General features: G+C 47.8%; 14 non-coding genes and 1 pseudogene across 14 annotated transcripts; all 15 read right to left on the minus strand.

Annotated features, from left to right (window-relative positions):
* On the minus strand, window positions 1-55 carry LOC142719611 (U2 spliceosomal RNA; annotated as a pseudogene; the record flags this gene model as incomplete).
* Window positions 56-1,355: 1,300 nt separating this feature from the next.
* On the minus strand, window positions 1,356-1,546 carry LOC142719534 (U2 spliceosomal RNA). The gene has a single exon (XR_012872758.1). It is a non-coding gene; the product is annotated as a U2 spliceosomal RNA (small nuclear RNA).
* A 1,300-nt stretch (window positions 1,547-2,846) lies between these two features.
* LOC142719546 (U2 spliceosomal RNA) lies at window positions 2,847-3,037 on the minus strand. Its single transcript, XR_012872770.1, has one exon. It is a non-coding gene; the product is annotated as a U2 spliceosomal RNA (small nuclear RNA).
* Window positions 3,038-4,317: 1,280 nt separating this feature from the next.
* LOC142719558 (U2 spliceosomal RNA) lies at window positions 4,318-4,508 on the minus strand. The gene has a single exon (XR_012872781.1). It is a non-coding gene; the product is annotated as a U2 spliceosomal RNA (small nuclear RNA).
* A 1,296-nt stretch (window positions 4,509-5,804) lies between these two features.
* Window positions 5,805-5,995, minus strand: LOC142719572 (U2 spliceosomal RNA). Its single transcript, XR_012872793.1, has one exon. It is a non-coding gene; the product is annotated as a U2 spliceosomal RNA (small nuclear RNA).
* A 1,301-nt stretch (window positions 5,996-7,296) lies between these two features.
* LOC142719602 (U2 spliceosomal RNA) lies at window positions 7,297-7,486 on the minus strand. The gene has a single exon (XR_012872824.1). It is a non-coding gene; the product is annotated as a U2 spliceosomal RNA (small nuclear RNA).
* A 1,301-nt stretch (window positions 7,487-8,787) lies between these two features.
* Window positions 8,788-8,978, minus strand: LOC142719584 (U2 spliceosomal RNA). Its single transcript, XR_012872805.1, has one exon. It is a non-coding gene; the product is annotated as a U2 spliceosomal RNA (small nuclear RNA).
* Window positions 8,979-10,274: 1,296 nt separating this feature from the next.
* LOC142719601 (U2 spliceosomal RNA) lies at window positions 10,275-10,464 on the minus strand. Its single transcript, XR_012872823.1, has one exon. It is a non-coding gene; the product is annotated as a U2 spliceosomal RNA (small nuclear RNA).
* Window positions 10,465-11,744: 1,280 nt separating this feature from the next.
* On the minus strand, window positions 11,745-11,935 carry LOC142719596 (U2 spliceosomal RNA). Its single transcript, XR_012872817.1, has one exon. It is a non-coding gene; the product is annotated as a U2 spliceosomal RNA (small nuclear RNA).
* Window positions 11,936-13,219: 1,284 nt separating this feature from the next.
* Window positions 13,220-13,410, minus strand: LOC142719608 (U2 spliceosomal RNA). Its single transcript, XR_012872828.1, has one exon. It is a non-coding gene; the product is annotated as a U2 spliceosomal RNA (small nuclear RNA).
* A 1,296-nt stretch (window positions 13,411-14,706) lies between these two features.
* Window positions 14,707-14,897, minus strand: LOC142719599 (U2 spliceosomal RNA). Its single transcript, XR_012872821.1, has one exon. It is a non-coding gene; the product is annotated as a U2 spliceosomal RNA (small nuclear RNA).
* Window positions 14,898-16,193: 1,296 nt separating this feature from the next.
* On the minus strand, window positions 16,194-16,384 carry LOC142719613 (U2 spliceosomal RNA). Its single transcript, XR_012872831.1, has one exon. It is a non-coding gene; the product is annotated as a U2 spliceosomal RNA (small nuclear RNA).
* A 1,297-nt stretch (window positions 16,385-17,681) lies between these two features.
* LOC142719614 (U2 spliceosomal RNA) lies at window positions 17,682-17,872 on the minus strand. The gene has a single exon (XR_012872832.1). It is a non-coding gene; the product is annotated as a U2 spliceosomal RNA (small nuclear RNA).
* Window positions 17,873-19,168: 1,296 nt separating this feature from the next.
* LOC142719616 (U2 spliceosomal RNA) lies at window positions 19,169-19,359 on the minus strand. Its single transcript, XR_012872833.1, has one exon. It is a non-coding gene; the product is annotated as a U2 spliceosomal RNA (small nuclear RNA).
* A 1,276-nt stretch (window positions 19,360-20,635) lies between these two features.
* On the minus strand, window positions 20,636-20,826 carry LOC142719618 (U2 spliceosomal RNA). The gene has a single exon (XR_012872835.1). It is a non-coding gene; the product is annotated as a U2 spliceosomal RNA (small nuclear RNA).
* Window positions 20,827-21,624: the final 798 nt, after the last annotated feature.

Consider the following 21,624-nt stretch of genomic DNA (forward strand, 5'->3'; position numbering starts at 1 on the left):
AAACTGATAAGAACAGATACTACACTTGATCTTAGCCAAAAGGCCGAGAAGCGATAACCCGAACGGGCCGCGCGTTGCCCGAGCCTGCCCGATACTGCTGTTCAGCCCTTGCAGCGATTCAGCCTACTTCTAGGCAATTCCATGGGGCCCTGCAGGCTCACACACTCACAGCTACACGGGAGGTGAATAAAGGCCGGAGAGGAAGCCAGACAGGATTTGCTTCTTTTGCTTGCACCACAATGCAGTGCTGAAAGAGGAGGAATCTACATAAAAACGCCTTCCTGGCAACGCCCAAATGCCCTGCTGCCATGCAGATAAACACTGGCAGCGGCAGCAAGTGCATGCCCACAGCCACCCCTTGTTCCTTCACACCTTGTATCAGCTGTAATCCAGTCCAGTCCAGTGCTGCCTGCTGAGCAGCACTGACCAACACTGCCTGGGCCCAGGCTTTTATCTCTGAGGCCCCATTATGATGTCAGAAAGCTGGCTCTGGAATCCTGAGGGCTCCACTATGACACGTGCAAAGTTCCGTCTGAACTTTATATAAGACGGTGAGGCTCAGTCAGTCACTCAGTGTTGCCTGAGAGGGCAACACTGCAACAGCCGGCCGCCAGGCTGTCTTTTTTTTGCACAGCTAGTTGCCTCCAGGAGGCCACAAGAGGGAGACAAGGGACTGCAAAATGGAAAATAGGCATCCACCAACTTTACAGACAACTTCTCCTTGCTCCTACAACCTCCATCCTTGCACAGTTTGTTATTCTTCTAGGTAACATAGTAACAAATCCAAATTGCTGCTCTCTTTGTAGGCAAGCAAGGCTTTGTTGCAACTGCAATTCTTACTTCTTCTTGAAATGTAGGGACGACAGTACATTCCATCACATCCATCTAGTGTACACAGGTAGGTCCATTGTGGCGGGCAGGCGAGCGGGCGGGCTGCTTTATTGGCTGTTTGCTGTTCCCCTACTCCACTCCACTATTTGACTGTTGTGCTGCATCAATCAATCAATCAATCAATCAATCAATCAATCAATCAATCAATCAATCAATCAATCAATCAGTGGCTGGCTCAGGTGCAGCTCTTTAACTTACCTAAAAGGGAGGGCGGAGAGAAGACAAGGAAGGTGAATGAGGTGTTCCAATGTGAAATGCCGGAAACACAGAAACACAGACGACACACAACAAGAGGTGGCAATCTATTCATTAATTGCATTTAATCAATGAGCTCATTATCACTCATGCATTGTCCAACAGGTGTTGAAATAATGGGATTAAAAGGGGAGATCCCTTCAGAAAGACAGAAACAATAGCAAAGACAAAAAACACTTTTGGAATCTGCTTTTAGTCAACACATAAGGAAAGGGTGCACCGGTCCTGGAAATACTGCAATACCAGGTCAATGCGTGGAGTGGACAGAGCAAGCTCTATTTCCATCTCCCTGTTCTAAAAATCCATTTAATATATGGTCCCCAGATAGGGGACGTATCAGATATTAAACTGATAAGAACAGATACTACACTTGATCTTAGCCAAAAGGCCGAGAAGCGATAACCCGAACGGGCCGCGCGTTGCCCGAGCCTGCCCGATACTGCTGTTCAGCCCTTGCAGCGATTCAGCCTACTTCTAGGCAATTCCATGGGGCCCTGCAGGCTCACACACTCACAGCTACACGGGAGGTGAATAAAGGCCGGAGAGGAAGCCAGACAGGATTTGCTTCTTTTGCTTGCACCACAATGCAGTGCTGAAAGAGGAGGAATCTACATAAAAACGCCTTCCTGGCAACGCCCAAATGCCCTGCTGCCATGCAGATAAACACTGGCAGCGGCAGCAAGTGCATGCCCACAGCCACCCCTTGTTCCTTCACACCTTGTATCAGCTGTAATCCAGTCCAGTCCAGTGCTGCCTGCTGAGCAGCACTGACCAACACTGCCTGGGCCCAGGCTTTTATCTCTGAGGCCCCATTATGATGTCAGAAAGCTGGCTCTGGAATCCTGAGGGCTCCACTATGACACGTGCAAAGTTCCGTCTGAACTTTATATAAGACGGTGAGGCTCAGTCAGTCACTCAGTGTTGCCTGAGAGGGCAACACTGCAACAGCCGGCCGCCAGGCTGTCTTTTTTTTGCACAGCTAGTTGCCTCCAGGAGGCCACAAGAGGGAGACAAGGGACTGCAAAATGGAAAATAGGCATCCACCAACTTTACAGACAACTTCTCCTTGCTCCTACAACCTCCATCCTTGCACAGTTTGTTATTCTTCTAGGTAACATAGTAACAAATCCAAATTGCTGCTCTCTTTGTAGGCAAGCAAGGCTTTGTTGCAACTGCAATTCTTACTTCTTCTTGAAATGTAGGGACGACAGTACATTCCATCACATCCATCTAGTGTACACAGGTAGGTCCATTGTGGCGGGCAGGCGAGCGGGCGGGCTGCTTTATTGGCTGTTTGCTGTTCCCCTACTCCACTCCACTATTTGACTGTTGTGCTGCATCAATCAATCAATCAATCAATCAATCAATCAATCAATCAATCAATCAATCAATCAATCAATCAGTGGCTGGCTCAGGTGCAGCTCTTTAACTTACCTAAAAGGGAGGGCGGAGAGAAGACAAGGAAGGTGAATGAGGTGTTCCAATGTGAAATGCCGGAAACACAGAAACACAGACGACACACAACAAGAGGTGGCAATCTATTCATTAATTGCATTTAATCAATGAGCTCATTATCACTCATGCATTGTCCAACAGGTGTTGAAATAATGGGATTAAAAGGGGAGATCCCTTCAGAAAGACAGAAACAATAGCAAAGACAAAAAACACTTTTGGAATCTGCTTTTAGTCAACACATAAGGAAAGGGTGCACCGGTCCTGGAAATACTGCAATACCAGGTCAATGCGTGGAGTGGACAGAGCAAGCTCTATTTCCATCTCCCTGTTCTAAAAATCCATTTAATATATGGTCCCCAGATAGGGGACGTATCAGATATTAAACTGATAAGAACAGATACTACACTTGATCTTAGCCAAAAGGCCGAGAAGCGATAACCCGAACGGGCCGCGCGTTGCCCGAGCCTGCCCGATACTGCTGTTCAGCCCTTGCAGCGATTCAGCCTACTTCTAGGCAATTCCATGGGGCCCTGCAGGCTCACACACTCACAGCTACACGGGAGGTGAATAAAGGCCGGAGAGGAAGCCAGACAGGATTTGCTTCTTTTGCTTGCACCACAATGCAGTGCTGAAAGAGGAGGAATCTACATAAAAACGCCTTCCTGGCAACGCCCAAATGCCCTGCTGCCATGCAGATAAACACTGGCAGCGGCAGCAAGTGCATGCCCACAGCCACCCCTTGTTCCTTCACACCTTGTATCAGCTGTAATCCAGTCCAGTCCAGTGCTGCCTGCTGAGCAGCACTGACCAACACTGCCTGGGCCCAGGCTTTTATCTCTGAGGCCCCATTATGATGTCAGAAAGCTGGCTCTGGAATCCTGAGGGCTCCACTATGACACGTGCAAAGTTCCGTCTGAACTTTATATAAGACGGTGAGGCTCAGTCAGTCACTCAGTGTTGCCTGAGAGGGCAACACTGCAACAGCCGGCCGCCAGGCTGTCTTTTTTTTGCACAGCTAGTTGCCTCCAGGAGGCCACAAGAGGGAGACAAGGGACTGCAAAATGGAAAATAGGCATCCACCAACTTTACAGACAACTTCTCCTTGCTCCTACAACCTCCATCCTTGCACAGTTTGTTATTCTTCTAGGTAACATAGTAACAAATCCAAATTGCTGCTCTCTTTGTAGGCAAGCAAGGCTTTGTTGCAACTGCAATTCTTAATTCTTCTTGAAATGTAGGGACGACAGTACATTCCATCACATCCATCTAGTGTACACAGGTAGGTCCATTGTGGCGGGCAGGCGAGCGGGCGGGCTGCTTTATTGGCTGTTTGCTGTTCCCCTACTCCACTCCACTATTTGACTGTTGTGCTGCATCAATCAATCAATCAATCAATCAATCAATCAATCAATCAATCAGTGGCTGGCTCAGGTGCAGCTCTTTAACTTACCTAAAAGGGAGGGCGGAGAGAAGACAAGGAAGGTGAATGAGGTGTTCCAATGTGAAATGCCGGAAACACAGAAACACAGACGACACACAACAAGAGGTGGCAATCTATTCATTAATTGCATTTAATCAATGAGCTCATTATCACTCATGCATTGTCCAACAGGTGTTGAAATAATGGGATTAAAAGGGGAGATCCCTTCAGAAAGACAGAAACAATAGCAAAGACAAAAAACACTTTTGGAATCTGCTTTTAGTCAACACATAAGGAAAGGGTGCACCGGTCCTGGAAATACTGCAATACCAGGTCAATGCGTGGAGTGGACAGAGCAAGCTCTATTTCCATCTCCCTGTTCTAAAAATCCATTTAATATATGGTCCCCAGATAGGGGACGTATCAGATATTAAACTGATAAGAACAGATACTACACTTGATCTTAGCCAAAAGGCCGAGAAGCGATAACCCGAACGGGCCGCGCGTTGCCCGAGCCTGCCCGATACTGCTGTTCAGCCCTTGCAGCGATTCAGCCTACTTCTAGGCAATTCCATGGGGCCCTGCAGGCTCACACACTCACAGCTACACGGGAGGTGAATAAAGGCCGGAGAGGAAGCCAGACAGGATTTGCTTCTTTTGCTTGCACCACAATGCAGTGCTGAAAGAGGAGGAATCTACATAAAAACGCCTTCCTGGCAACGCCCAAATGCCCTGCTGCCATGCAGATAAACACTGGCAGCGGCAGCAAGTGCATGCCCACAGCCACCCCTTGTTCCTTCACACCTTGTATCAGCTGTAATCCAGTCCAGTCCAGTGCTGCCTGCTGAGCAGCACTGACCAACACTGCCTGGGCCCAGGCTTTTATCTCTGAGGCCCCATTATGATGTCAGAAAGCTGGCTCTGGAATCCTGAGGGCTCCACTATGACACGTGCAAAGTTCCGTCTGAACTTTATATAAGACGGTGAGGCTCAGTCAGTCACTCAGTGTTGCCTGAGAGGGCAACACTGCAACAGCCGGCCGCCAGGCTGTCTTTTTTTTGCACAGCTAGTTGCCTCCAGGAGGCCACAAGAGGGAGACAAGGGACTGCAAAATGGAAAATAGGCATCCACCAACTTTACAGACAACTTCTCCTTGCTCCTACAACCTCCATCCTTGCACAGTTTGTTATTCTTCTAGGTAACATAGTAACAAATCCAAATTGCTGCTCTCTTTGTAGGCAAGCAAGGCTTTGTTGCAACTGCAATTCTTACTTCTTCTTGAAATGTAGGGACGACAGTACATTCCATCACATCCATCTAGTGTACACAGGTAGGTCCATTGTGGCGGGCAGGCGAGCGGGCGGGCTGCTTTATTGGCTGTTTGCTGTTCCCCTACTCCACTCCACTATTTGACTGTTGTGCTGCATCAATCAATCAATCAATCAATCAATCAATCAATCAATCAATCAATCAATCAATCAATCAGTGGCTGGCTCAGGTGCAGCTCTTTAACTTACCTAAAAGGGAGGGCGGAGAGAAGACAAGGAAGGTGAATGAGGTGTTCCAATGTGAAATGCCGGAAACACAGAAACACAGACGACACACAACAAGAGGTGGCAATCTATTCATTAATTGCATTTAATCAATGAGCTCATTATCACTCATGCATTGTCCAACAGGTGTTGAAATAATGGGATTAAAAGGGGAGATCCCTTCAGAAAGACAGAAACAATAGCAAAGACAAAAAACACTTTTGGAATCTGCTTTTAGTCAACACATAAGGAAAGGGTGCACCGGTCCTGGAAATACTGCAATACCAGGTCAATGCGTGGAGTGGACAGAGCAAGCTCTATTTCCATCTCCCTGTTCTAAAAATCCATTTAATATATGGTCCCCAGATAGGGGACGTATCAGATATTAAACTGATAAGAACAGATACTACACTTGATCTTAGCCAAAAGGCCGAGAAGCGATAACCCGAACGGGCCGCGCGTTGCCCGAGCCTGCCCGATACTGCTGTTCAGCCCTTGCAGCGATTCAGCCTACTTCTAGGCAATTCCATGGGGCCCTGCAGGCTCACACACTCACAGCTACACGGGAGGTGAATAAAGGCCGGAGAGGAAGCCAGACAGGATTTGCTTCTTTTGCTTGCACCACAATGCAGTGCTGAAAGAGGAGGAATCTACATAAAAACGCCTTCCTGGCAACGCCCAAATGCCCTGCTGCCATGCAGATAAACACTGGCAGCGGCAGCAAGTGCATGCCCACAGCCACCCCTTGTTCCTTCACACCTTGTATCAGCTGTAATCCAGTCCAGTCCAGTGCTGCCTGCTGAGCAGCACTGACCAACACTGCCTGGGCCCAGGCTTTTATCTCTGAGGCCCCATTATGATGTCAGAAAGCTGGCTCTGGAATCCTGAGGGCTCCACTATGACACGTGCAAAGTTCCGTCTGAACTTTATATAAGACGGTGAGGCTCAGTCAGTCACTCAGTGTTGCCTGAGAGGGCAACACTGCAACAGCCGGCCGCCAGGCTGTCTTTTTTTTGCACAGCTAGTTGCCTCCAGGAGGCCACAAGAGGGAGACAAGGGACTGCAAAATGGAAAATAGGCATCCACCAACTTTACAGACAACTTCTCCTTGCTCCTACAACCTCCATCCTTGCACAGTTTGTTATTCTTCTAGGTAACATAGTAACAAATCCAAATTGCTGCTCTCTTTGTAGGCAAGCAAGGCTTTGTTGCAACTGCAATTCTTACTTCTTCTTGAAATGTAGGGACGACAGTACATTCCATCACATCCATCTAGTGTACACAGGTAGGTCCATTGTGGCGGGCCAGGCGAGCGGGCGGGCTGCTTTATTGGCTGTTTGCTGTTCCCCTACTCCACTCCACTATTTGACTGTTGTGCTGCATCAATCAATCAATCAATCAATCAATCAATCAATCAATCAATCAATCAATCAATCAATCAATCAGTGGCTGGCTCAGGTGCAGCTCTTTAACTTACCTAAAAGGGAGGGCGGAGAGAAGACAAGGAAGGTGAATGAGGTGTTCCAATGTGAAATGCCGGAAACACAGAAACACAGACGACACACAACAAGAGGTGGCAATCTATTCATTAATTGCATTTAATCAATGAGCTCATTATCACTCATGCATTGTCCAACAGGTGTTGAAATAATGGGATTAAAAGGGGAGATCCCTTCAGAAAGACAGAAACAATAGCAAAGACAAAAAACACTTTTGGAATCTGCTTTTAGTCAACACATAAGGAAAGGGTGCACCGGTCCTGGAAATACTGCAATACCAGGTCAATGCGTGGAGTGGACAGAGCAAGCTCTATTTCCATCTCCCTGTTCTAAAAATCCATTTAATATATGGTCCCAGATAGGGGACGTATCAGATATTAAACTGATAAGAACAGATACTACACTTGATCTTAGCCAAAAGGCCGAGAAGCGATAACCCGAACGGGCCGCGCGTTGCCCGAGCCTGCCCGATACTGCTGTTCAGCCCTTGCAGCGATTCAGCCTACTTCTAGGCAATTCCATGGGGCCCTGCAGGCTCACACACTCACAGCTACACGGGAGGTGAATAAAGGCCGGAGAGGAAGCCAGACAGGATTTGCTTCTTTGCTTGCACCACAATGCAGTGCTGAAAGAGGAGGAATCTACATAAAAACGCCTTCCTGGCAACGCCCAAATGCCCTGCTGCCATGCAGATAAACACTGGCAGCGGCAGCAAGTGCATGCCCACAGCCACCCCTTGTTCCTTCACACCTTGTATCAGCTGTAATCCAGTCCAGTCCAGTGCTGCCTGCTGAGCAGCACTGACCAACACTGCCTGGGCCCAGGCTTTTATCTCTGAGGCCCCATTATGATGTCAGAAAGCTGGCTCTGGAATCCTGAGGGCTCCACTATGACACGTGCAAAGTTCCGTCTGAACTTTATATAAGACGGTGAGGCTCAGTCAGTCACTCAGTGTTGCCTGAGAGGGCAACACTGCAACAGCCGGCCGCCAGGCTGTCTTTTTTTTGCACAGCTAGTTGCCTCCAGGAGGCCACAAGAGGGGAGACAAGGGACTGCAAAATGGAAAATAGGCATCCACCAACTTTACAGACAACTTCTCCTTGCTCCTACAACCTCCATCCTTGCACAGTTTGTTATTCTTCTAAGTAACATAGTAACAATCCAAATTGCTGCTCTCTTTGTAGGCAAGCAAGGCTTTGTTGCAACTGCAATTCTTACTTCTTCTTGAAATGTAGGGACGACAGTACATTCCATCACATCCATCTAGTGTACACAGGTAGGTCCATTGTGGCGGCAGGCGAGCGGGCGGGCTGCTTTATTGGCTGTTTGCTGTTCCCCTACTCCACTCCACTATTTGACTGTTGTGCTGCATCAATCAATCAATCAATCAATCAATCAATCAATCAATCAATCAATCAATCAATCAATCAATCAATCAGTGGCTGGCTCAGGTGCAGCTCTTTAACTTACCTAAAAGGGAGGGCGGAGAGAAGACAAGGAAGGTGAATGAGGTGTTCCAATGTGAAATGCCGGAAACACAGAAACACAGACGACACACAACAAGAGGTGGCAATCTATTCATTAATTGCATTAATCAATGAGCTCATTATCACTCATGCATTGTCCAACAGGTGTTGAAATAATGGGATTAAAAGGGGAGATCCCTTCAGAAAGACAGAAACAATAGCAAAGACAAAAAACACTTTTGGAATCTGCTTTTAGTCAACACATAAGGAAAGGGTGCACCGGTCCTGGAAATACTGCAATACCAGGTCAATGCGTGGAGTGGACAGAGCAAGCTCTATTTCCATCTCCCTGTTCTAAAAATCCATTTAATATATGGTCCCCAGATAGGGGACGTATCAGATATTAAACTGATAAGAACAGATACTACACTTGATCTTAGCCAAAAGGCCGAGAAGCGATAACCCGAACGGGCCGCGCGTTGCCCGAGCCTGCCCGATACTGCTGTTCAGCCCTTGCAGCGATTCAGCCTACTTCTAGGCAATTCCATGGGGCCCTGCAGGCTCACACACTCACAGCTACACGGGAGGTGAATAAAGGCCGGAGAGGAAGCCAGACAGGATTTGCTTCTTTTGCTTGCACCACAATGCAGTGCTGAAAGAGGAGGAATCTACATAAAAACGCCTTCCTGGCAACGCCCAAATGCCCTGCTGCCATGCAGATAAACACTGGCAGCGGCAGCAAGTGCATGCCCACAGCCACCCCTTGTTCCTTCACACCTTGTATCAGCTGTAATCCAGTCCAGTCCAGTGCTGCCTGCTGAGCAGCACTGACCAACACTGCCTGGGCCCAGGCTTTTATCTCTGAGGCCCCATTATGATGTCAGAAAGCTGGCTCTGGAATCCTGAGGGCTCCACTATGACACGTGCAAAGTTCCGTCTGAACTTTATATAAGACGGTGAGGCTCAGTCAGTCACTCAGTGTTGCCTGAGAGGGCAACACTGCAACAGCCGGCCGCCAGGCTGTCTTTTTTTTGCACAGCTAGTTGCCTCCAGGAGGCCACAAGAGGGAGACAAGGGACTGCAAAATGGAAAATAGGCATCCACCAACTTTACAGACAACTTCTCCTTGCTCCTACAACCTCCATCCTTGCACAGTTTGTTATTCTTCTAGGTAACATAGTAACAAATCCAAATTGCTGCTCTCTTTGTAGGCAAGCAAGGCTTTGTTGCAACTGCAATTCTTACTTCTTCTTGAAATGTAGGGACGACAGTACCATCCATCACATCCATCTAGTGTACACAGGTAGGTCCATTGTGGGCGGGCAGGCGAGCGGGCGGGCTGCTTTATTGGCTGTTTGCTGTTCCCCTACTCCACTCCACTATTTGACTGTTGTGCTGCATCAATCAATCATCAATCAATCAATCAATCAATCAATCAATCAATCAATCAATCAATCAGTGGCTGGCTCAGGTGCAGCTCTTTAACTTACCTAAACGGGAGGGCGGAGAGAAGACAAGGAAGGTGAATGAGGTGTTCCAATGTGAAATGCCGGAAACACAGAAACACAGACGACACACAACAAGAGGTGGCAATCTATTCATTAATTGCATTTAATCAATGAGCTCATTATCACTCATGCATTGTCCAACAGGTGTTGAAATAATGGGATTAAAAGGGGAGATCCCTTCAGAAAGACAGAAACAATAGCAAAAGACAAAAACACTTTTGGAATCTGCTTTTAGTCAACACATAAGGAAAGGGTGCACCGGTCCTGGAAATACTGCAATACCAGGTCAATGCGTGGAGTGGACAGAGCAAGCTCTATTTCCATCTCCCTGTTCTAAAAATCCATTAATATATGGTCCCCAGATAGGGGACGTATCAGATATTAAACTGATAAGAACAGATACTACACTTGATCTTAGCCAAAAGGCCGAGAAGCGATAACCCGAACGGGCCGCGCGTTGCCCGAGCCTGCCCGATACTGCTGTTCAGCCCTTGCAGCGATTCAGCCTACTTCTAGGCAATTCCATGGGGCCCTGCAGGCTCACACACTCACAGCTACACGGGAGGTGAATAAAGGCCGGAGAGGAAGCCAGACAGGATTTGCTTCTTTTGCTTGCACCACAATGCAGTGCTGAAAGAGGAGGAATCTACATAAAAACGCCTTCCTGGCAACGCCCAAATGCCCTGCTGCCATGCAGATAAACACTGGCAGCGGCAGCAAGTGCATGCCCACAGCCACCCCTTGTTCCTTCACACCTTGTATCAGCTGTAATCCAGTCCAGTCCAGTGCTGCCTGCTGAGCAGCACTGACCAACACTGCCTGGGCCCAGGCTTTTATCTCTGAGGCCCCATTATGATGTCAGAAAGCTGGCTCTCGAATCCTGAGGGCTCCACTATGACACGTGCAAAGTTCCGTCTGAACTTTATATAAGACGGTGAGGCTCAGTCAGTCACTCAGTGTTGATTGAGAGGGCAACACTGCAACAGCCGGCCGCCAGGCTGTCTTTTTTTTGCACAGCTAGTTGCCTCCAGGAGGCCACAAGAGGGAGACAAGGGACTGCAAAATGGAAAATAGGCATCCACCAACTTTACAGACAACTTCTCCTTGCTCCTACAACCTCCATCCTTGCACAGTTTGTTATTCTTCTAGGTAACATAGTAACAAATCCAAATTGCTGCTCTCTTTGTAGGCAAGCAAGGCTTTGTTGCAACTGCAATTCTTACTTCTTCTTGAAATGTAGGGACGACAGTACATTCCATCACATCCATCTAGTGTACACAGGTAGGTCCATTGTGGCGGGCAGGCGAGCGGGCGGGCTGCTTTATTGGCTGTTTGCTGTTCCCCTACTCCACTCCACTATTTGACTGTTGTGCTGCATCAATCAATCAATCAATCAATCAATCAATCAATCAATCAATCAGTGGCTGGCTCAGGTGCAGCTCTTTAACTTACCTAAAAGGGAGGGCGGAGAGAAGACAAGGAAGGTGAATGAGGTGTTCCAATGTGAAATGCCGGAAACACAGAAACACAGACGACACACAACAAGAGGTGGCAATCTATTCATTAATTGCATTTAATCAATGAGCTCATTATCACTCATGCATTGTCCAACAGGTGTTGAAATAATGGGATTAAAAGGGGAGATCCCTTCAGAAAGACAGAAACAATAGCAAAGACAAAAAACACTTTTGGAATCTGCTTTTAGTCAACACATAAGGAAAGGGTGCACCGGTCCTGGAAATACTGCAATACCAGGTCAATGCGTGGAGTGGACAGAGCAAGCTCTATTTCCATCTCCCTGTTCTAAAAATCCATTTAATATATGGTCCCCAGATAGGGGACGTATCAGATATTAAACTGATAAGAACAGATACTACACTTGATCTTAGCCAAAAGGCCGAGAAGCGATAACCCGAACGGGCCGCGCGTTGCCCGAGCCTGCCCGATACTGCTGTTCAGCCCTTGCAGCGATTCAGCCTACTTCTAGGCAATTCCATGGGGCCCTGCAGGCTCACACACTCACAGCTACACGGGAGGTGAATAAAGGCCGGAGAGGAAGCCAGACAGGATTTGCTTCTTTTGCTTGCACCACAATGCAGTGCTGAAAGAGGAGGAATCTACATAAAAACGCCTTCCTGGCAACGCCCAAATGCCCTGCTGCCATGCAGATAAACACTGGCAGCGGCAGCAAGTGCATGCCCACAGCCACCCCTTGTTCCTTCACACCTTGTATCAGCTGTAATCCAGTCCAGTCCAGTGCTGCCTGCTGAGCAGCACTGACCAACACTGCCTGGGCCCAGGCTTTTATCTCTGAGGCCCCATTATGATGTCAGAAAGCTGGCTCTGGAATCCTGAGGGCTCCACTATGACACGTGCAAAGTTCCGTCTGAACTTTATATAAGACGGTGAGGCTCAGTCAGTCACTCAGTGTTGCCTGAGAGGGCAACACTGCAACAGCCGGCCGCCAGGCTGTCTTTTTTTTGCACAGCTAGTTGCCTCCAGGAGGCCACAAGAGGGAGACAAGGGACTGCAAAATGGAAAATAGGCATCCACCAACTTTACAGACAACTTCTCCTTGCTCCTACAACCTCCATCCTTGCACAGTTTGTTATTCTTCTAGGTAACATAGTAACAAATCCAAATTGCTGCTCTCTTTGTAGGCAAGCAAGGCTTTGTTGCAACTGCAATTCTTACTTCTTCTTGAAATGTAGGGACGACAGTACATTCCATCACATCCATCTAGTGTACACAGGTAGGTCCATTGTGGCGGGCAGGCGAGCGGGCGGGCTGCTTTATTGGCTGTTTGCTGTTCCCCTACTCCACTCCACTATTTGACTGTTGTGCTGCATCAATCAATCAATCAATCAATCAATCAATCAATCAATCAATCAATCAGTGGCTGGCTCAGGTGCAGCTCTTTAACTTACCTAAAAGGGAGGGCGGAGAGAAGACAAGGAAGGTGAATGAGGTGTTCCAATGTGAAATGCCGGAAACACAGAAACACAGACGACACACAACAAGAGGTGGCAATCTATTCATTAATTGCATTTAATCAATGAGCTCATTATCACTCATGCATTGTCCAACAGGTGTTGAAATAATGGGATTAAAAGGGGAGATCCCTTCAGAAAGACAGAAACAATAGCAAAGACAAAAAACACTTTTGGAATCTGCTTTTAGTCAACACATAAGGAAAGGGTGCACCGGTCCTGGAAATACTGCAATACCAGGTCAATGCGTGGAGTGGACAGAGCAAGCTCTATTTCCATCTCCCTGTTCTAAAAATCCATTTAATATATGGTCCCCAGATAGGGGACGTATCAGATATTAAACTGATAAGAACAGATACTACACTTGATCTTAGCCAAAAGGCCGAGAAGCGATAACCCGAACGGGCCGCGCGTTGCCCGAGCCTGCCCGATACTGCTGTTCAGCCCTTGCAGCGATTCAGCCTACTTCTAGGCAATTCCATGGGGCCCTGCAGGCTCACACACTCACAGCTACACGGGAGGTGAATAAAGGCCGGAGAGGAAGCCAGACAGGATTTGCTTCTTTTGCTTGCACCACAATGCAGTGCTGAAAGAGGAGGAATCTACATAAAAACGCCTTCCTGGCAACGCCCAAATGCCCTGCTGCCATGCAGATAAACACTGGCAGCGGCAGCAAGTGCATGCCCACAGCCACCCCTTGTTCCTTCACACCTTGTATCAGCTGTAATCCAGTCCAGTCCAGTGCTGCCTGCTGAGCAGCACTGACCAACACTGCCTGGGCCCAGGCTTTTATCTCTGAGGCCCCATTATGATGTCAGAAAGCTGGCTCTGGAATCCTGAGGGCTCCACTATGACACGTGCAAAGTTCCGTCTGAACTTTATATAAGACGGTGAGGCTCAGTCAGTCACTCAGTGTTGCCTGAGAGGGCAACACTGCAACAGCCGGCCGCCAGGCTGTCTTTTTTTTGCACAGCTAGTTGCCTCCAGGAGGCCACAAGAGGGAGACAAGGGACTGCAAAATGGAAAATAGGCATCCACCAACTTTACAGACAACTTCTCCTTGCTCCTACAACCTCCATCCTTGCACAGTTTGTTATTCTTCTAGGTAACATAGTAACAAATCCAAATTGCTGCTCTCTTTGTAGGCAAGCAAGGCTTTGTTGCAACTGCAATTCTTACTTCTTCTTGAAATGTAGGGACGACAGTACATTCCATCACATCCATCTAGTGTACACAGGTAGGTCCATTGTGGCGGGCAGGCGAGCGGGCGGGCTGCTTTATTGGCTGTTTGCTGTTCCCCTACTCCACTCCACTATTTGACTGTTGTGCTGCATCAATCAATCAATCAATCAATCAATCAATCAATCAATCAATCAATCAATCAATCAATCAGTGGCTGGCTCAGGTGCAGCTCTTTAACTTACCTAAAAGGGAGGGCGGAGAGAAGACAAGGAAGGTGAATGAGGTGTTCCAATGTGAAATGCCGGAAACACAGAAACACAGACGACACACAACAAGAGGTGGCAATCTATTCATTAATTGCATTTAATCAATGAGCTCATTATCACTCATGCATTGTCCAACAGGTGTTGAAATAATGGGATTAAAAGGGGAGATCCCTTCAGAAAGACAGAAACAATAGCAAAGACAAAAAACACTTTTGGAATCTGCTTTTAGTCAACACATAAGGAAAGGGTGCACCGGTCCTGGAAATACTGCAATACCAGGTCAATGCGTGGAGTGGACAGAGCAAGCTCTATTTCCATCTCCCTGTTCTAAAAATCCATTTAATATATGGTCCCCAGATAGGGGACGTATCAGATATTAAACTGATAATAACAGATACTACACTTGATCTTAGCCAAAAGGCCGAGAAGCGATAACCCGAACGGGCCGCGCGTTGCCCGAGCCTGCCCGATACTGCTGTTCAGCCCTTGCAGCGATTCAGCCTACTTCTAGGCAATTCCATGGGGCCCTGCAGGCTCACACACTCACAGCTACACGGGAGGTGAATAAAGGCCGGAGAGGAAGCCAGACAGGATTTGCTTCTTTTGCTTGCACCACAATGCAGTGCTGAAAGAGGAGGAATCTACATAAAAACGCCTTCCTGGCAACGCCCAAATGCCCTGCTGCCATGCAGATAAACACTGGCAGCGGCAGCAAGTGCATGCCCACAGCCACCCCTTGTTCCTTCACACCTTGTATCAGCTGTAATCCAGTCCAGTCCAGTGCTGCCTGCTGAGCAGCACTGACCAACACTGCCTGGGCCCAGGCTTTTATCTCTGAGGCCCCATTATGATGTCAGAAAGCTGGCTCTGGAATCCTGAGGGCTCCACTATGACACGTGCAAAGTTCCGTCTGAACTTTATATAAGACGGTGAGGCTCAGTCAGTCACTCAGTGTTGCCTGAGAGGGCAACACTGCAACAGCCGGCCGCCAGGCTGTCTTTTTTTTGCACAGCTAGTTGCCTCCAGGAGGCCACAAGAGGGAGACAAGGGACTGCAAAATGGAAAATAGGCATCCACCAACTTTACAGACAACTTCTCCTTGCTCCTACAACCTCCATCCTTGCACAGTTTGTTATTCTTCTAGGTAACATAGTAACAAATCCAAATTGCTGCTCTCTTTGTAGGCAAGCAAGGCTTTGTTGCAACTGCAATTCTTACTTCTTCTTGAAATGTAGGGACGACAGTACATTCCATCACATCCATCTAGTGTACACAGGTAGGTCCATTGTGGCGGGCAGGCGAGCGGGCGGGCTGCTTTATTGGCTGTTTGCTGTTCCCCTACTCCACTCCACTATTTGACTGTTGTGCTGCATCAATCAATCAATCAATCAATCAATCAATCAATCAATCAATCAATCAATCAATCAATCAGTGGCTGGCTCAGGTGCAGCTCTTTAACTTACCTAAAAGGGAGGGCGGAGAGAAGACAAGGAAGGTGAATGAGGTGTTCCAATGTGAAATGCCGGAAACACAGAAACACAGACGACACACAACAAGAGGTGGCAATCTATTCATTAATTGCATTTAATCAATGAGCTCATTATCACTCATGCATTGTCCAACAGGTGTTGAAATAATGGGATTAAAAGGGGAGATCCCTTCAGAAAGACAGAAACAATAGCAAAGACAAAAAACACTTTTGGAATCTGCTTTTAGTCAACACATAAGGAAAGGGTGCACCGGTCCTGGAAATACTGCAATACCAGGTCAATGCGTGGAGTGGACAGAGCAAGCTCTATTTCCATCTCCCTGTTCTAAAAATCCATTTAATATATGGTCCCCAGATAGGGGACGTATCAGATATTAAACTGATAAGAACAGATACTACACTTGATCTTAGCCAAAAGGCCGAGAAGCGATAACCCGAACGGGCCGCGCGTTGCCCGAGCCTGCCCGATACTGCTGTTCAGCCCTTGCAGCGATTCAGCCTACTTCTAGGCAATTCCATGGGGCCCTGCAGGCTCACACACTCACAGCTACACTCACAGCTACACGGGAGGTGAATAAAGGCCGGAGAGGAAGCCAGACAGGATTTGCTTCTTTTGCTTGCACCACAATGCAGTGCTGAAAGAGGAGGAATCTACATAAAAACGCCTTCCTGGCAACGCCCAAATGCCCTGCTGCCATGCAGATAAACACTGGCAGCGGCAGCAAGTGCATGCCCACAGCCACCCCTTGTTCCTTCACACCTTGTATCAGCTGTAATCCAGTCCAGTCCAGTGCTGCCTGCTGAGCAGCACTGACCAACACTGCCTGGGCCCAGGCTTTTATCTCTGAGGCCCCATTATGATGTCAGAAAGCTGGCTCTGGAATCCTGAGGGCTCCACTATGACACGTGCAAAGTTCCGTCTGAACTTTATATAAGACGGTGAGGCTCAGTCAGTCACTCAGTGTTGCCTGAGAGGGCAACACTGCAACAGCCGGCCGCCAGGCTGTCTTTTTTTTGCACAGCTAGTTGCCTCCAGGAGGCCACAAGAGGGAGACAAGGGACTGCAAAATGGAAAATAGGCATCCACCAACTTTACAGACAACTTCTCCTTGCTCCTACAACCTCCATCCTTGCACAGTTTGTTATTCTTCTAGGTAACATAGTAACAAATCCAAATTGCTGCTCTCTTTGTAGGCAAGCAAGGCTTTGTTGCAACTGCAATTCTTACTTCTTCTTGAAATGTAGGGACGACAGTACATTCCATCACATCCATCTAGTGTACACAGGTAGGTCCATTGTGGCGGGCAGGCGAGCGGGCGGGCTGCTTTATTGGCTGTTTGCTGTTCCCCTACTCCACTCCACTATTTGACTGTTGTGCTGCATCAATCAATCAATCAATCAATCAATCAATCAATCAATCAATCAATCAAGTGGCTGGCTCAGGTGCAGCTCTTTAACTTACCTAAAAGGGAGGGCGGAGAGAAGACAAGGAAGGTGAATGAGGTGTTCCAATGTGAAATGCCGGAAACACAGAAACACAGACGACACACAACAAGAGGTGGCAATCTATTCATTAATTGCATTTAATCAATGAGCTCATTATCACTCATGCATTGTCCAACAGGTGTTGAAATAATGGGATTAAAAGGGGAGATCCCTTCAGAAAGACAGAAACAATAGCAAAGACAAAAAACACTTTTGGAATCTGCTTTTAGTCAACACATAAGGAAAGGGTGCACCGGTCCTGGAAATACTGCAATACCAGGTCAATGCGTGGAGTGGACAGAGCAAGCTCTATTTCCATCTCCCTGTTCTAAAAATCCATTTAATATATGGTCCCCAGATAGGGGACGTATCAGATATTAAACTGATAAGAACAGATACTACACTTGATCTTAGCCAAAAGGCCGAGAAGCGATAACCCGAACGGGCCGCGCGTTGCCCGAGCCTGCCCGATACTGCTGTTCAGCCCTTGCAGCGATTCAGCCTACTTCTAGGCAATTCCATGGGGCCCTGCAGGCTCACACACTCACAGCTACACGGGAGGTGAATAAAGGCCGGAGAGGAAGCCAGACAGGATTTGCTTCTTTTGCTTGCACCACAATGCAGTGCTGAAAGAGGAGGAATCTACATAAAAACGCCTTCCTGGCAACGCCCAAATGCCCTGCTGCCATGCAGATAAACACTGGCAGCGGCAGCAAGTGCATGCCCACAGCCACCCCTTGTTCCTTCACACCTTGTATCAGCTGTAATCCAGTCCAGTCCAGTGCTGCCTGCTGAGCAGCACTGACCAACACTGCCTGGGCCCAGGCTTTTATCTCTGAGGCCCCATTATGATGTCAGAAAGCTGGCTCTGGAATCCTGAGGGCTCCACTATGACACGTGCAAAGTTCCGTCTGAACTTTATATAAGACGGTGAGGCTCAGTCAGTCACTCAGTGTTGCCTGAGAGGGCAACACTGCAACAGCCGGCCGCCAGGCTGTCTTTTTTTTGCACAGCTAGTTGCCTCCAGGAGGCCACAAGAGGGAGACAAGGGACTGCAAAATGGAAAATAGGCATCCACCAACTTTACAGACAACTTCTCCTTGCTCCTACAACCTCCATCCTTGCACAGTTTGTTATTCTTCTAGGTAACATAGTAACAAATCCAAATTGCTGCTCTCTTTGTAGGCAAGCAAGGCTTTGTTGCAACTGCAATTCTTACTTCTTCTTGAAATGTAGGGACGACAGTACATTCCATCACATCCATCTAGTGTACACAGGTAGGTCCATTGTGGCGGGCAGGCGAGCGGGCGGGCTGCTTTATTGGCTGTTTGCTGTTCCCCTACTCCACTCCACTATTTGACTGTTGTGCTGCATCAATCAATCAATCAATCAATCAATCAATCAATCAATCAATCAATCAATCAATCAATCAGTGGCTGGCTCAGGTGCAGCTCTTTAACTTACCTAAAAGGGAGGGCGGAGAGAAGACAAGGAAGGTGAATGAGGTGTTCCAATGTGAAATGCCGGAAACACAGAAACACAGACGACACACAACAAGAGGTGGCAATCTATTCATTAATTGCATTTAATCAATGAGCTCATTATCACTCATGCATTGTCCAACAGGTGTTGAAATAATGGGATTAAAAGGGGAGATCCCTTCAGAAAGACAGAAACAATAGCAAAGACAAAAAACACTTTTGGAATCTGCTTTTAGTCAACACATAAGGAAAGGGTGCACCGGTCCTGGAAATACTGCAATACCAGGTCAATGCGTGGAGTGGACAGAGCAAGCTCTATTTCCATCTCCCTGTTCTAAAAATCCATTTAATATATGGTCCCCAGATAGGGGACGTATCAGATATTAAACTGATAAGAACAGATACTACACTTGATCTTAGCCAAAAGGCCGAGAAGCGATAACCCGAACGGGCCGCGCGTTGCCCGAGCCTGCCCGATACTGCTGTTCAGCCCTTGCAGCAATTCCATGGGGCCCTGCAGGCTCACACACTCACAGCTACACGGGAGGTGAATAAAGGCCGGAGAGGAAGCCAGACAGGATTTGCTTCTTTTGCTTGCACCACAATGCAGTGCTGAAAGAGGAGGAATCTACATAAAAACGCCTTCCTGGCAACGCCCAAATGCCCTGCTGCCATGCAGATAAACACTGGCAGCGGCAGCAAGTGCATGCCCACAGCCACCCCTTGTTCCTTCACACCTTGTATCAGCTGTAATCCAGTCCAGTCCAGTGCTGCCTGCTGAGCAGCACTGACCAACACTGCCTGGGCCCAGGCTTTTATCTCTGAGGCCCCATTATGATGTCAGAAAGCTGGCTCTGGAATCCTGAGGGCTCCACTATGACACGTGCAAAGTTCCGTCTGAACTTTATATAAGACGGTGAGGCTCAGTCAGTCACTCAGTGTTGCCTGAGAGGGCAACACTGCAACAGCCGGCCGCCAGGCTGTCTTTTTTTTGCACAGCAAGTTGCCTCCAGGAGGCCACAAGAGGGAGACAAGGGACTGCAAAATGGAAAATAGGCATCCACCAACTTTACAGACAACTTCTCCTTGCTCCTACAACCTCCATCCTTGCACAGTTTGTTATTCTTCTAGGTAACATAGTAACAAATCCAAATTGCTGCTCTCTTTGTAGGCAAGCAAGGCTTTGTTGCAACTGCAATTCTTACTTCTTCTTGAAATGTAGGGACGACAGTACATTCCATCACATCCATCTAGTGTACACAGGTAGGTCCATTGTGGCGGGCAGGCGAGCGGGCGGGCTGCTTTATTGGCTGTTTGCTGTTCCCCTACTCCACTCCACTATTTGACTGTTGTGCTGCATCAATCAATCAATCAATCAATCAATCAATCAATCAATCAATCAATCAATCAATCAATCAGTGGCTGGCTCAGGTGCAGCTCTTTAACTTACCTAAAAGGGAGGGCGGAGAGAAGACAAGGAAGGTGAATGAGGTGTTCCAATGTGAAATGCCGGAAACACAGAAACACAGACGACACACAACAAGAGGTGGCAATCTATTCATTAATTGCATTTAATCAATGAGCTCATTATCACTCATGCATTGTCCAACAGGTGTTGAAATAATGGGATTAAAAGGGGAGATCCCTTCAGAAAGACAGAAACAATAGCAAAGACAAAAAACACTTTTGGAATCTGCTTTTAGTCAACACATAAGGAAAGGGTGCACCGGTCCTGGAAATACTGCAATACCAGGTCAATGCGTGGAGTGGACAGAGCAAGCTCTATTTCCATCTCCCTGTTCTAAAAATCCATTTAATATATGGTCCCCAGATAGGGGACGTATCAGATATTAAACTGATAAGAACAGATACTACACTTGATCTTAGCCAAAAGGCCGAGAAGCGATAACCCGAACGGGCCGCGCGTTGCCCGAGCCTGCCCGATACTGCTGTTCAGCCCTTGCAGCGATTCAGCCTACTTCTAGGCAATTCCATGGGGCCCTGCAGGCTCACACACTCACAGCTACACGGGAGGTGAATAAAGGCCGGAGAGGAAGCCAGACAGGATTTGCTTCTTTTGCTTGCACCACAATGCAGTGCTGAAAGAGGAGGAATCTACATAAAAACGCCTTCCTGGCAACGCCCAAATGCCCTGCTGCCATGCAGATAAACACTGGCAGCGGCAGCAAGTGCATGCCCACAGCCACCCCTTGTTCCTTCACACCTTGTATCAGCTGTAATCCAGTCCAGTCCAGTGCTGCCTGCTGAGCAGCACTGACCAACACTGCCTGGGCCCAGGCTTTTATCTCTGAGGCCCCATTATGATGTCAGAAAGCTGGCTCTGGAATCCTGAGGGCTCCACTATGACACGTGCAAAGTTCCGTCTGAACTTTATATAAGACGGTGAGGCTCAGTCAGTCACTCAGTGTTGCCTGAGAGGGCAACACTGCAACAGCCGGCCGCCAGGCTGTCTTTTTTTTGCACAGCTAGTTGCCTCCAGGAGGCCACAAGAGGGAGACAAGGGACTGCAAAATGGAAAATAGGCATCCACCAACTTTACAGACAACTTCTCCTTGCTCCTACAACCTCCATCCTTGCACAGTTTGTTATTCTTCTAGGTAACATAGTAACAAATCCAAATTGCTGCTCTCTTTGTAGGCAAGCAAGGCTTTGTTGCAACTGCAATTCTTACTTCTTCTTGAAAT

Source organism: Rhinoderma darwinii, unplaced genomic scaffold, assembly GCF_050947455.1.
Source record: "Rhinoderma darwinii isolate aRhiDar2 unplaced genomic scaffold, aRhiDar2.hap1 Scaffold_486, whole genome shotgun sequence".
NCBI lineage: Eukaryota > Metazoa > Chordata > Amphibia > Anura > Rhinodermatidae > Rhinoderma > Rhinoderma darwinii.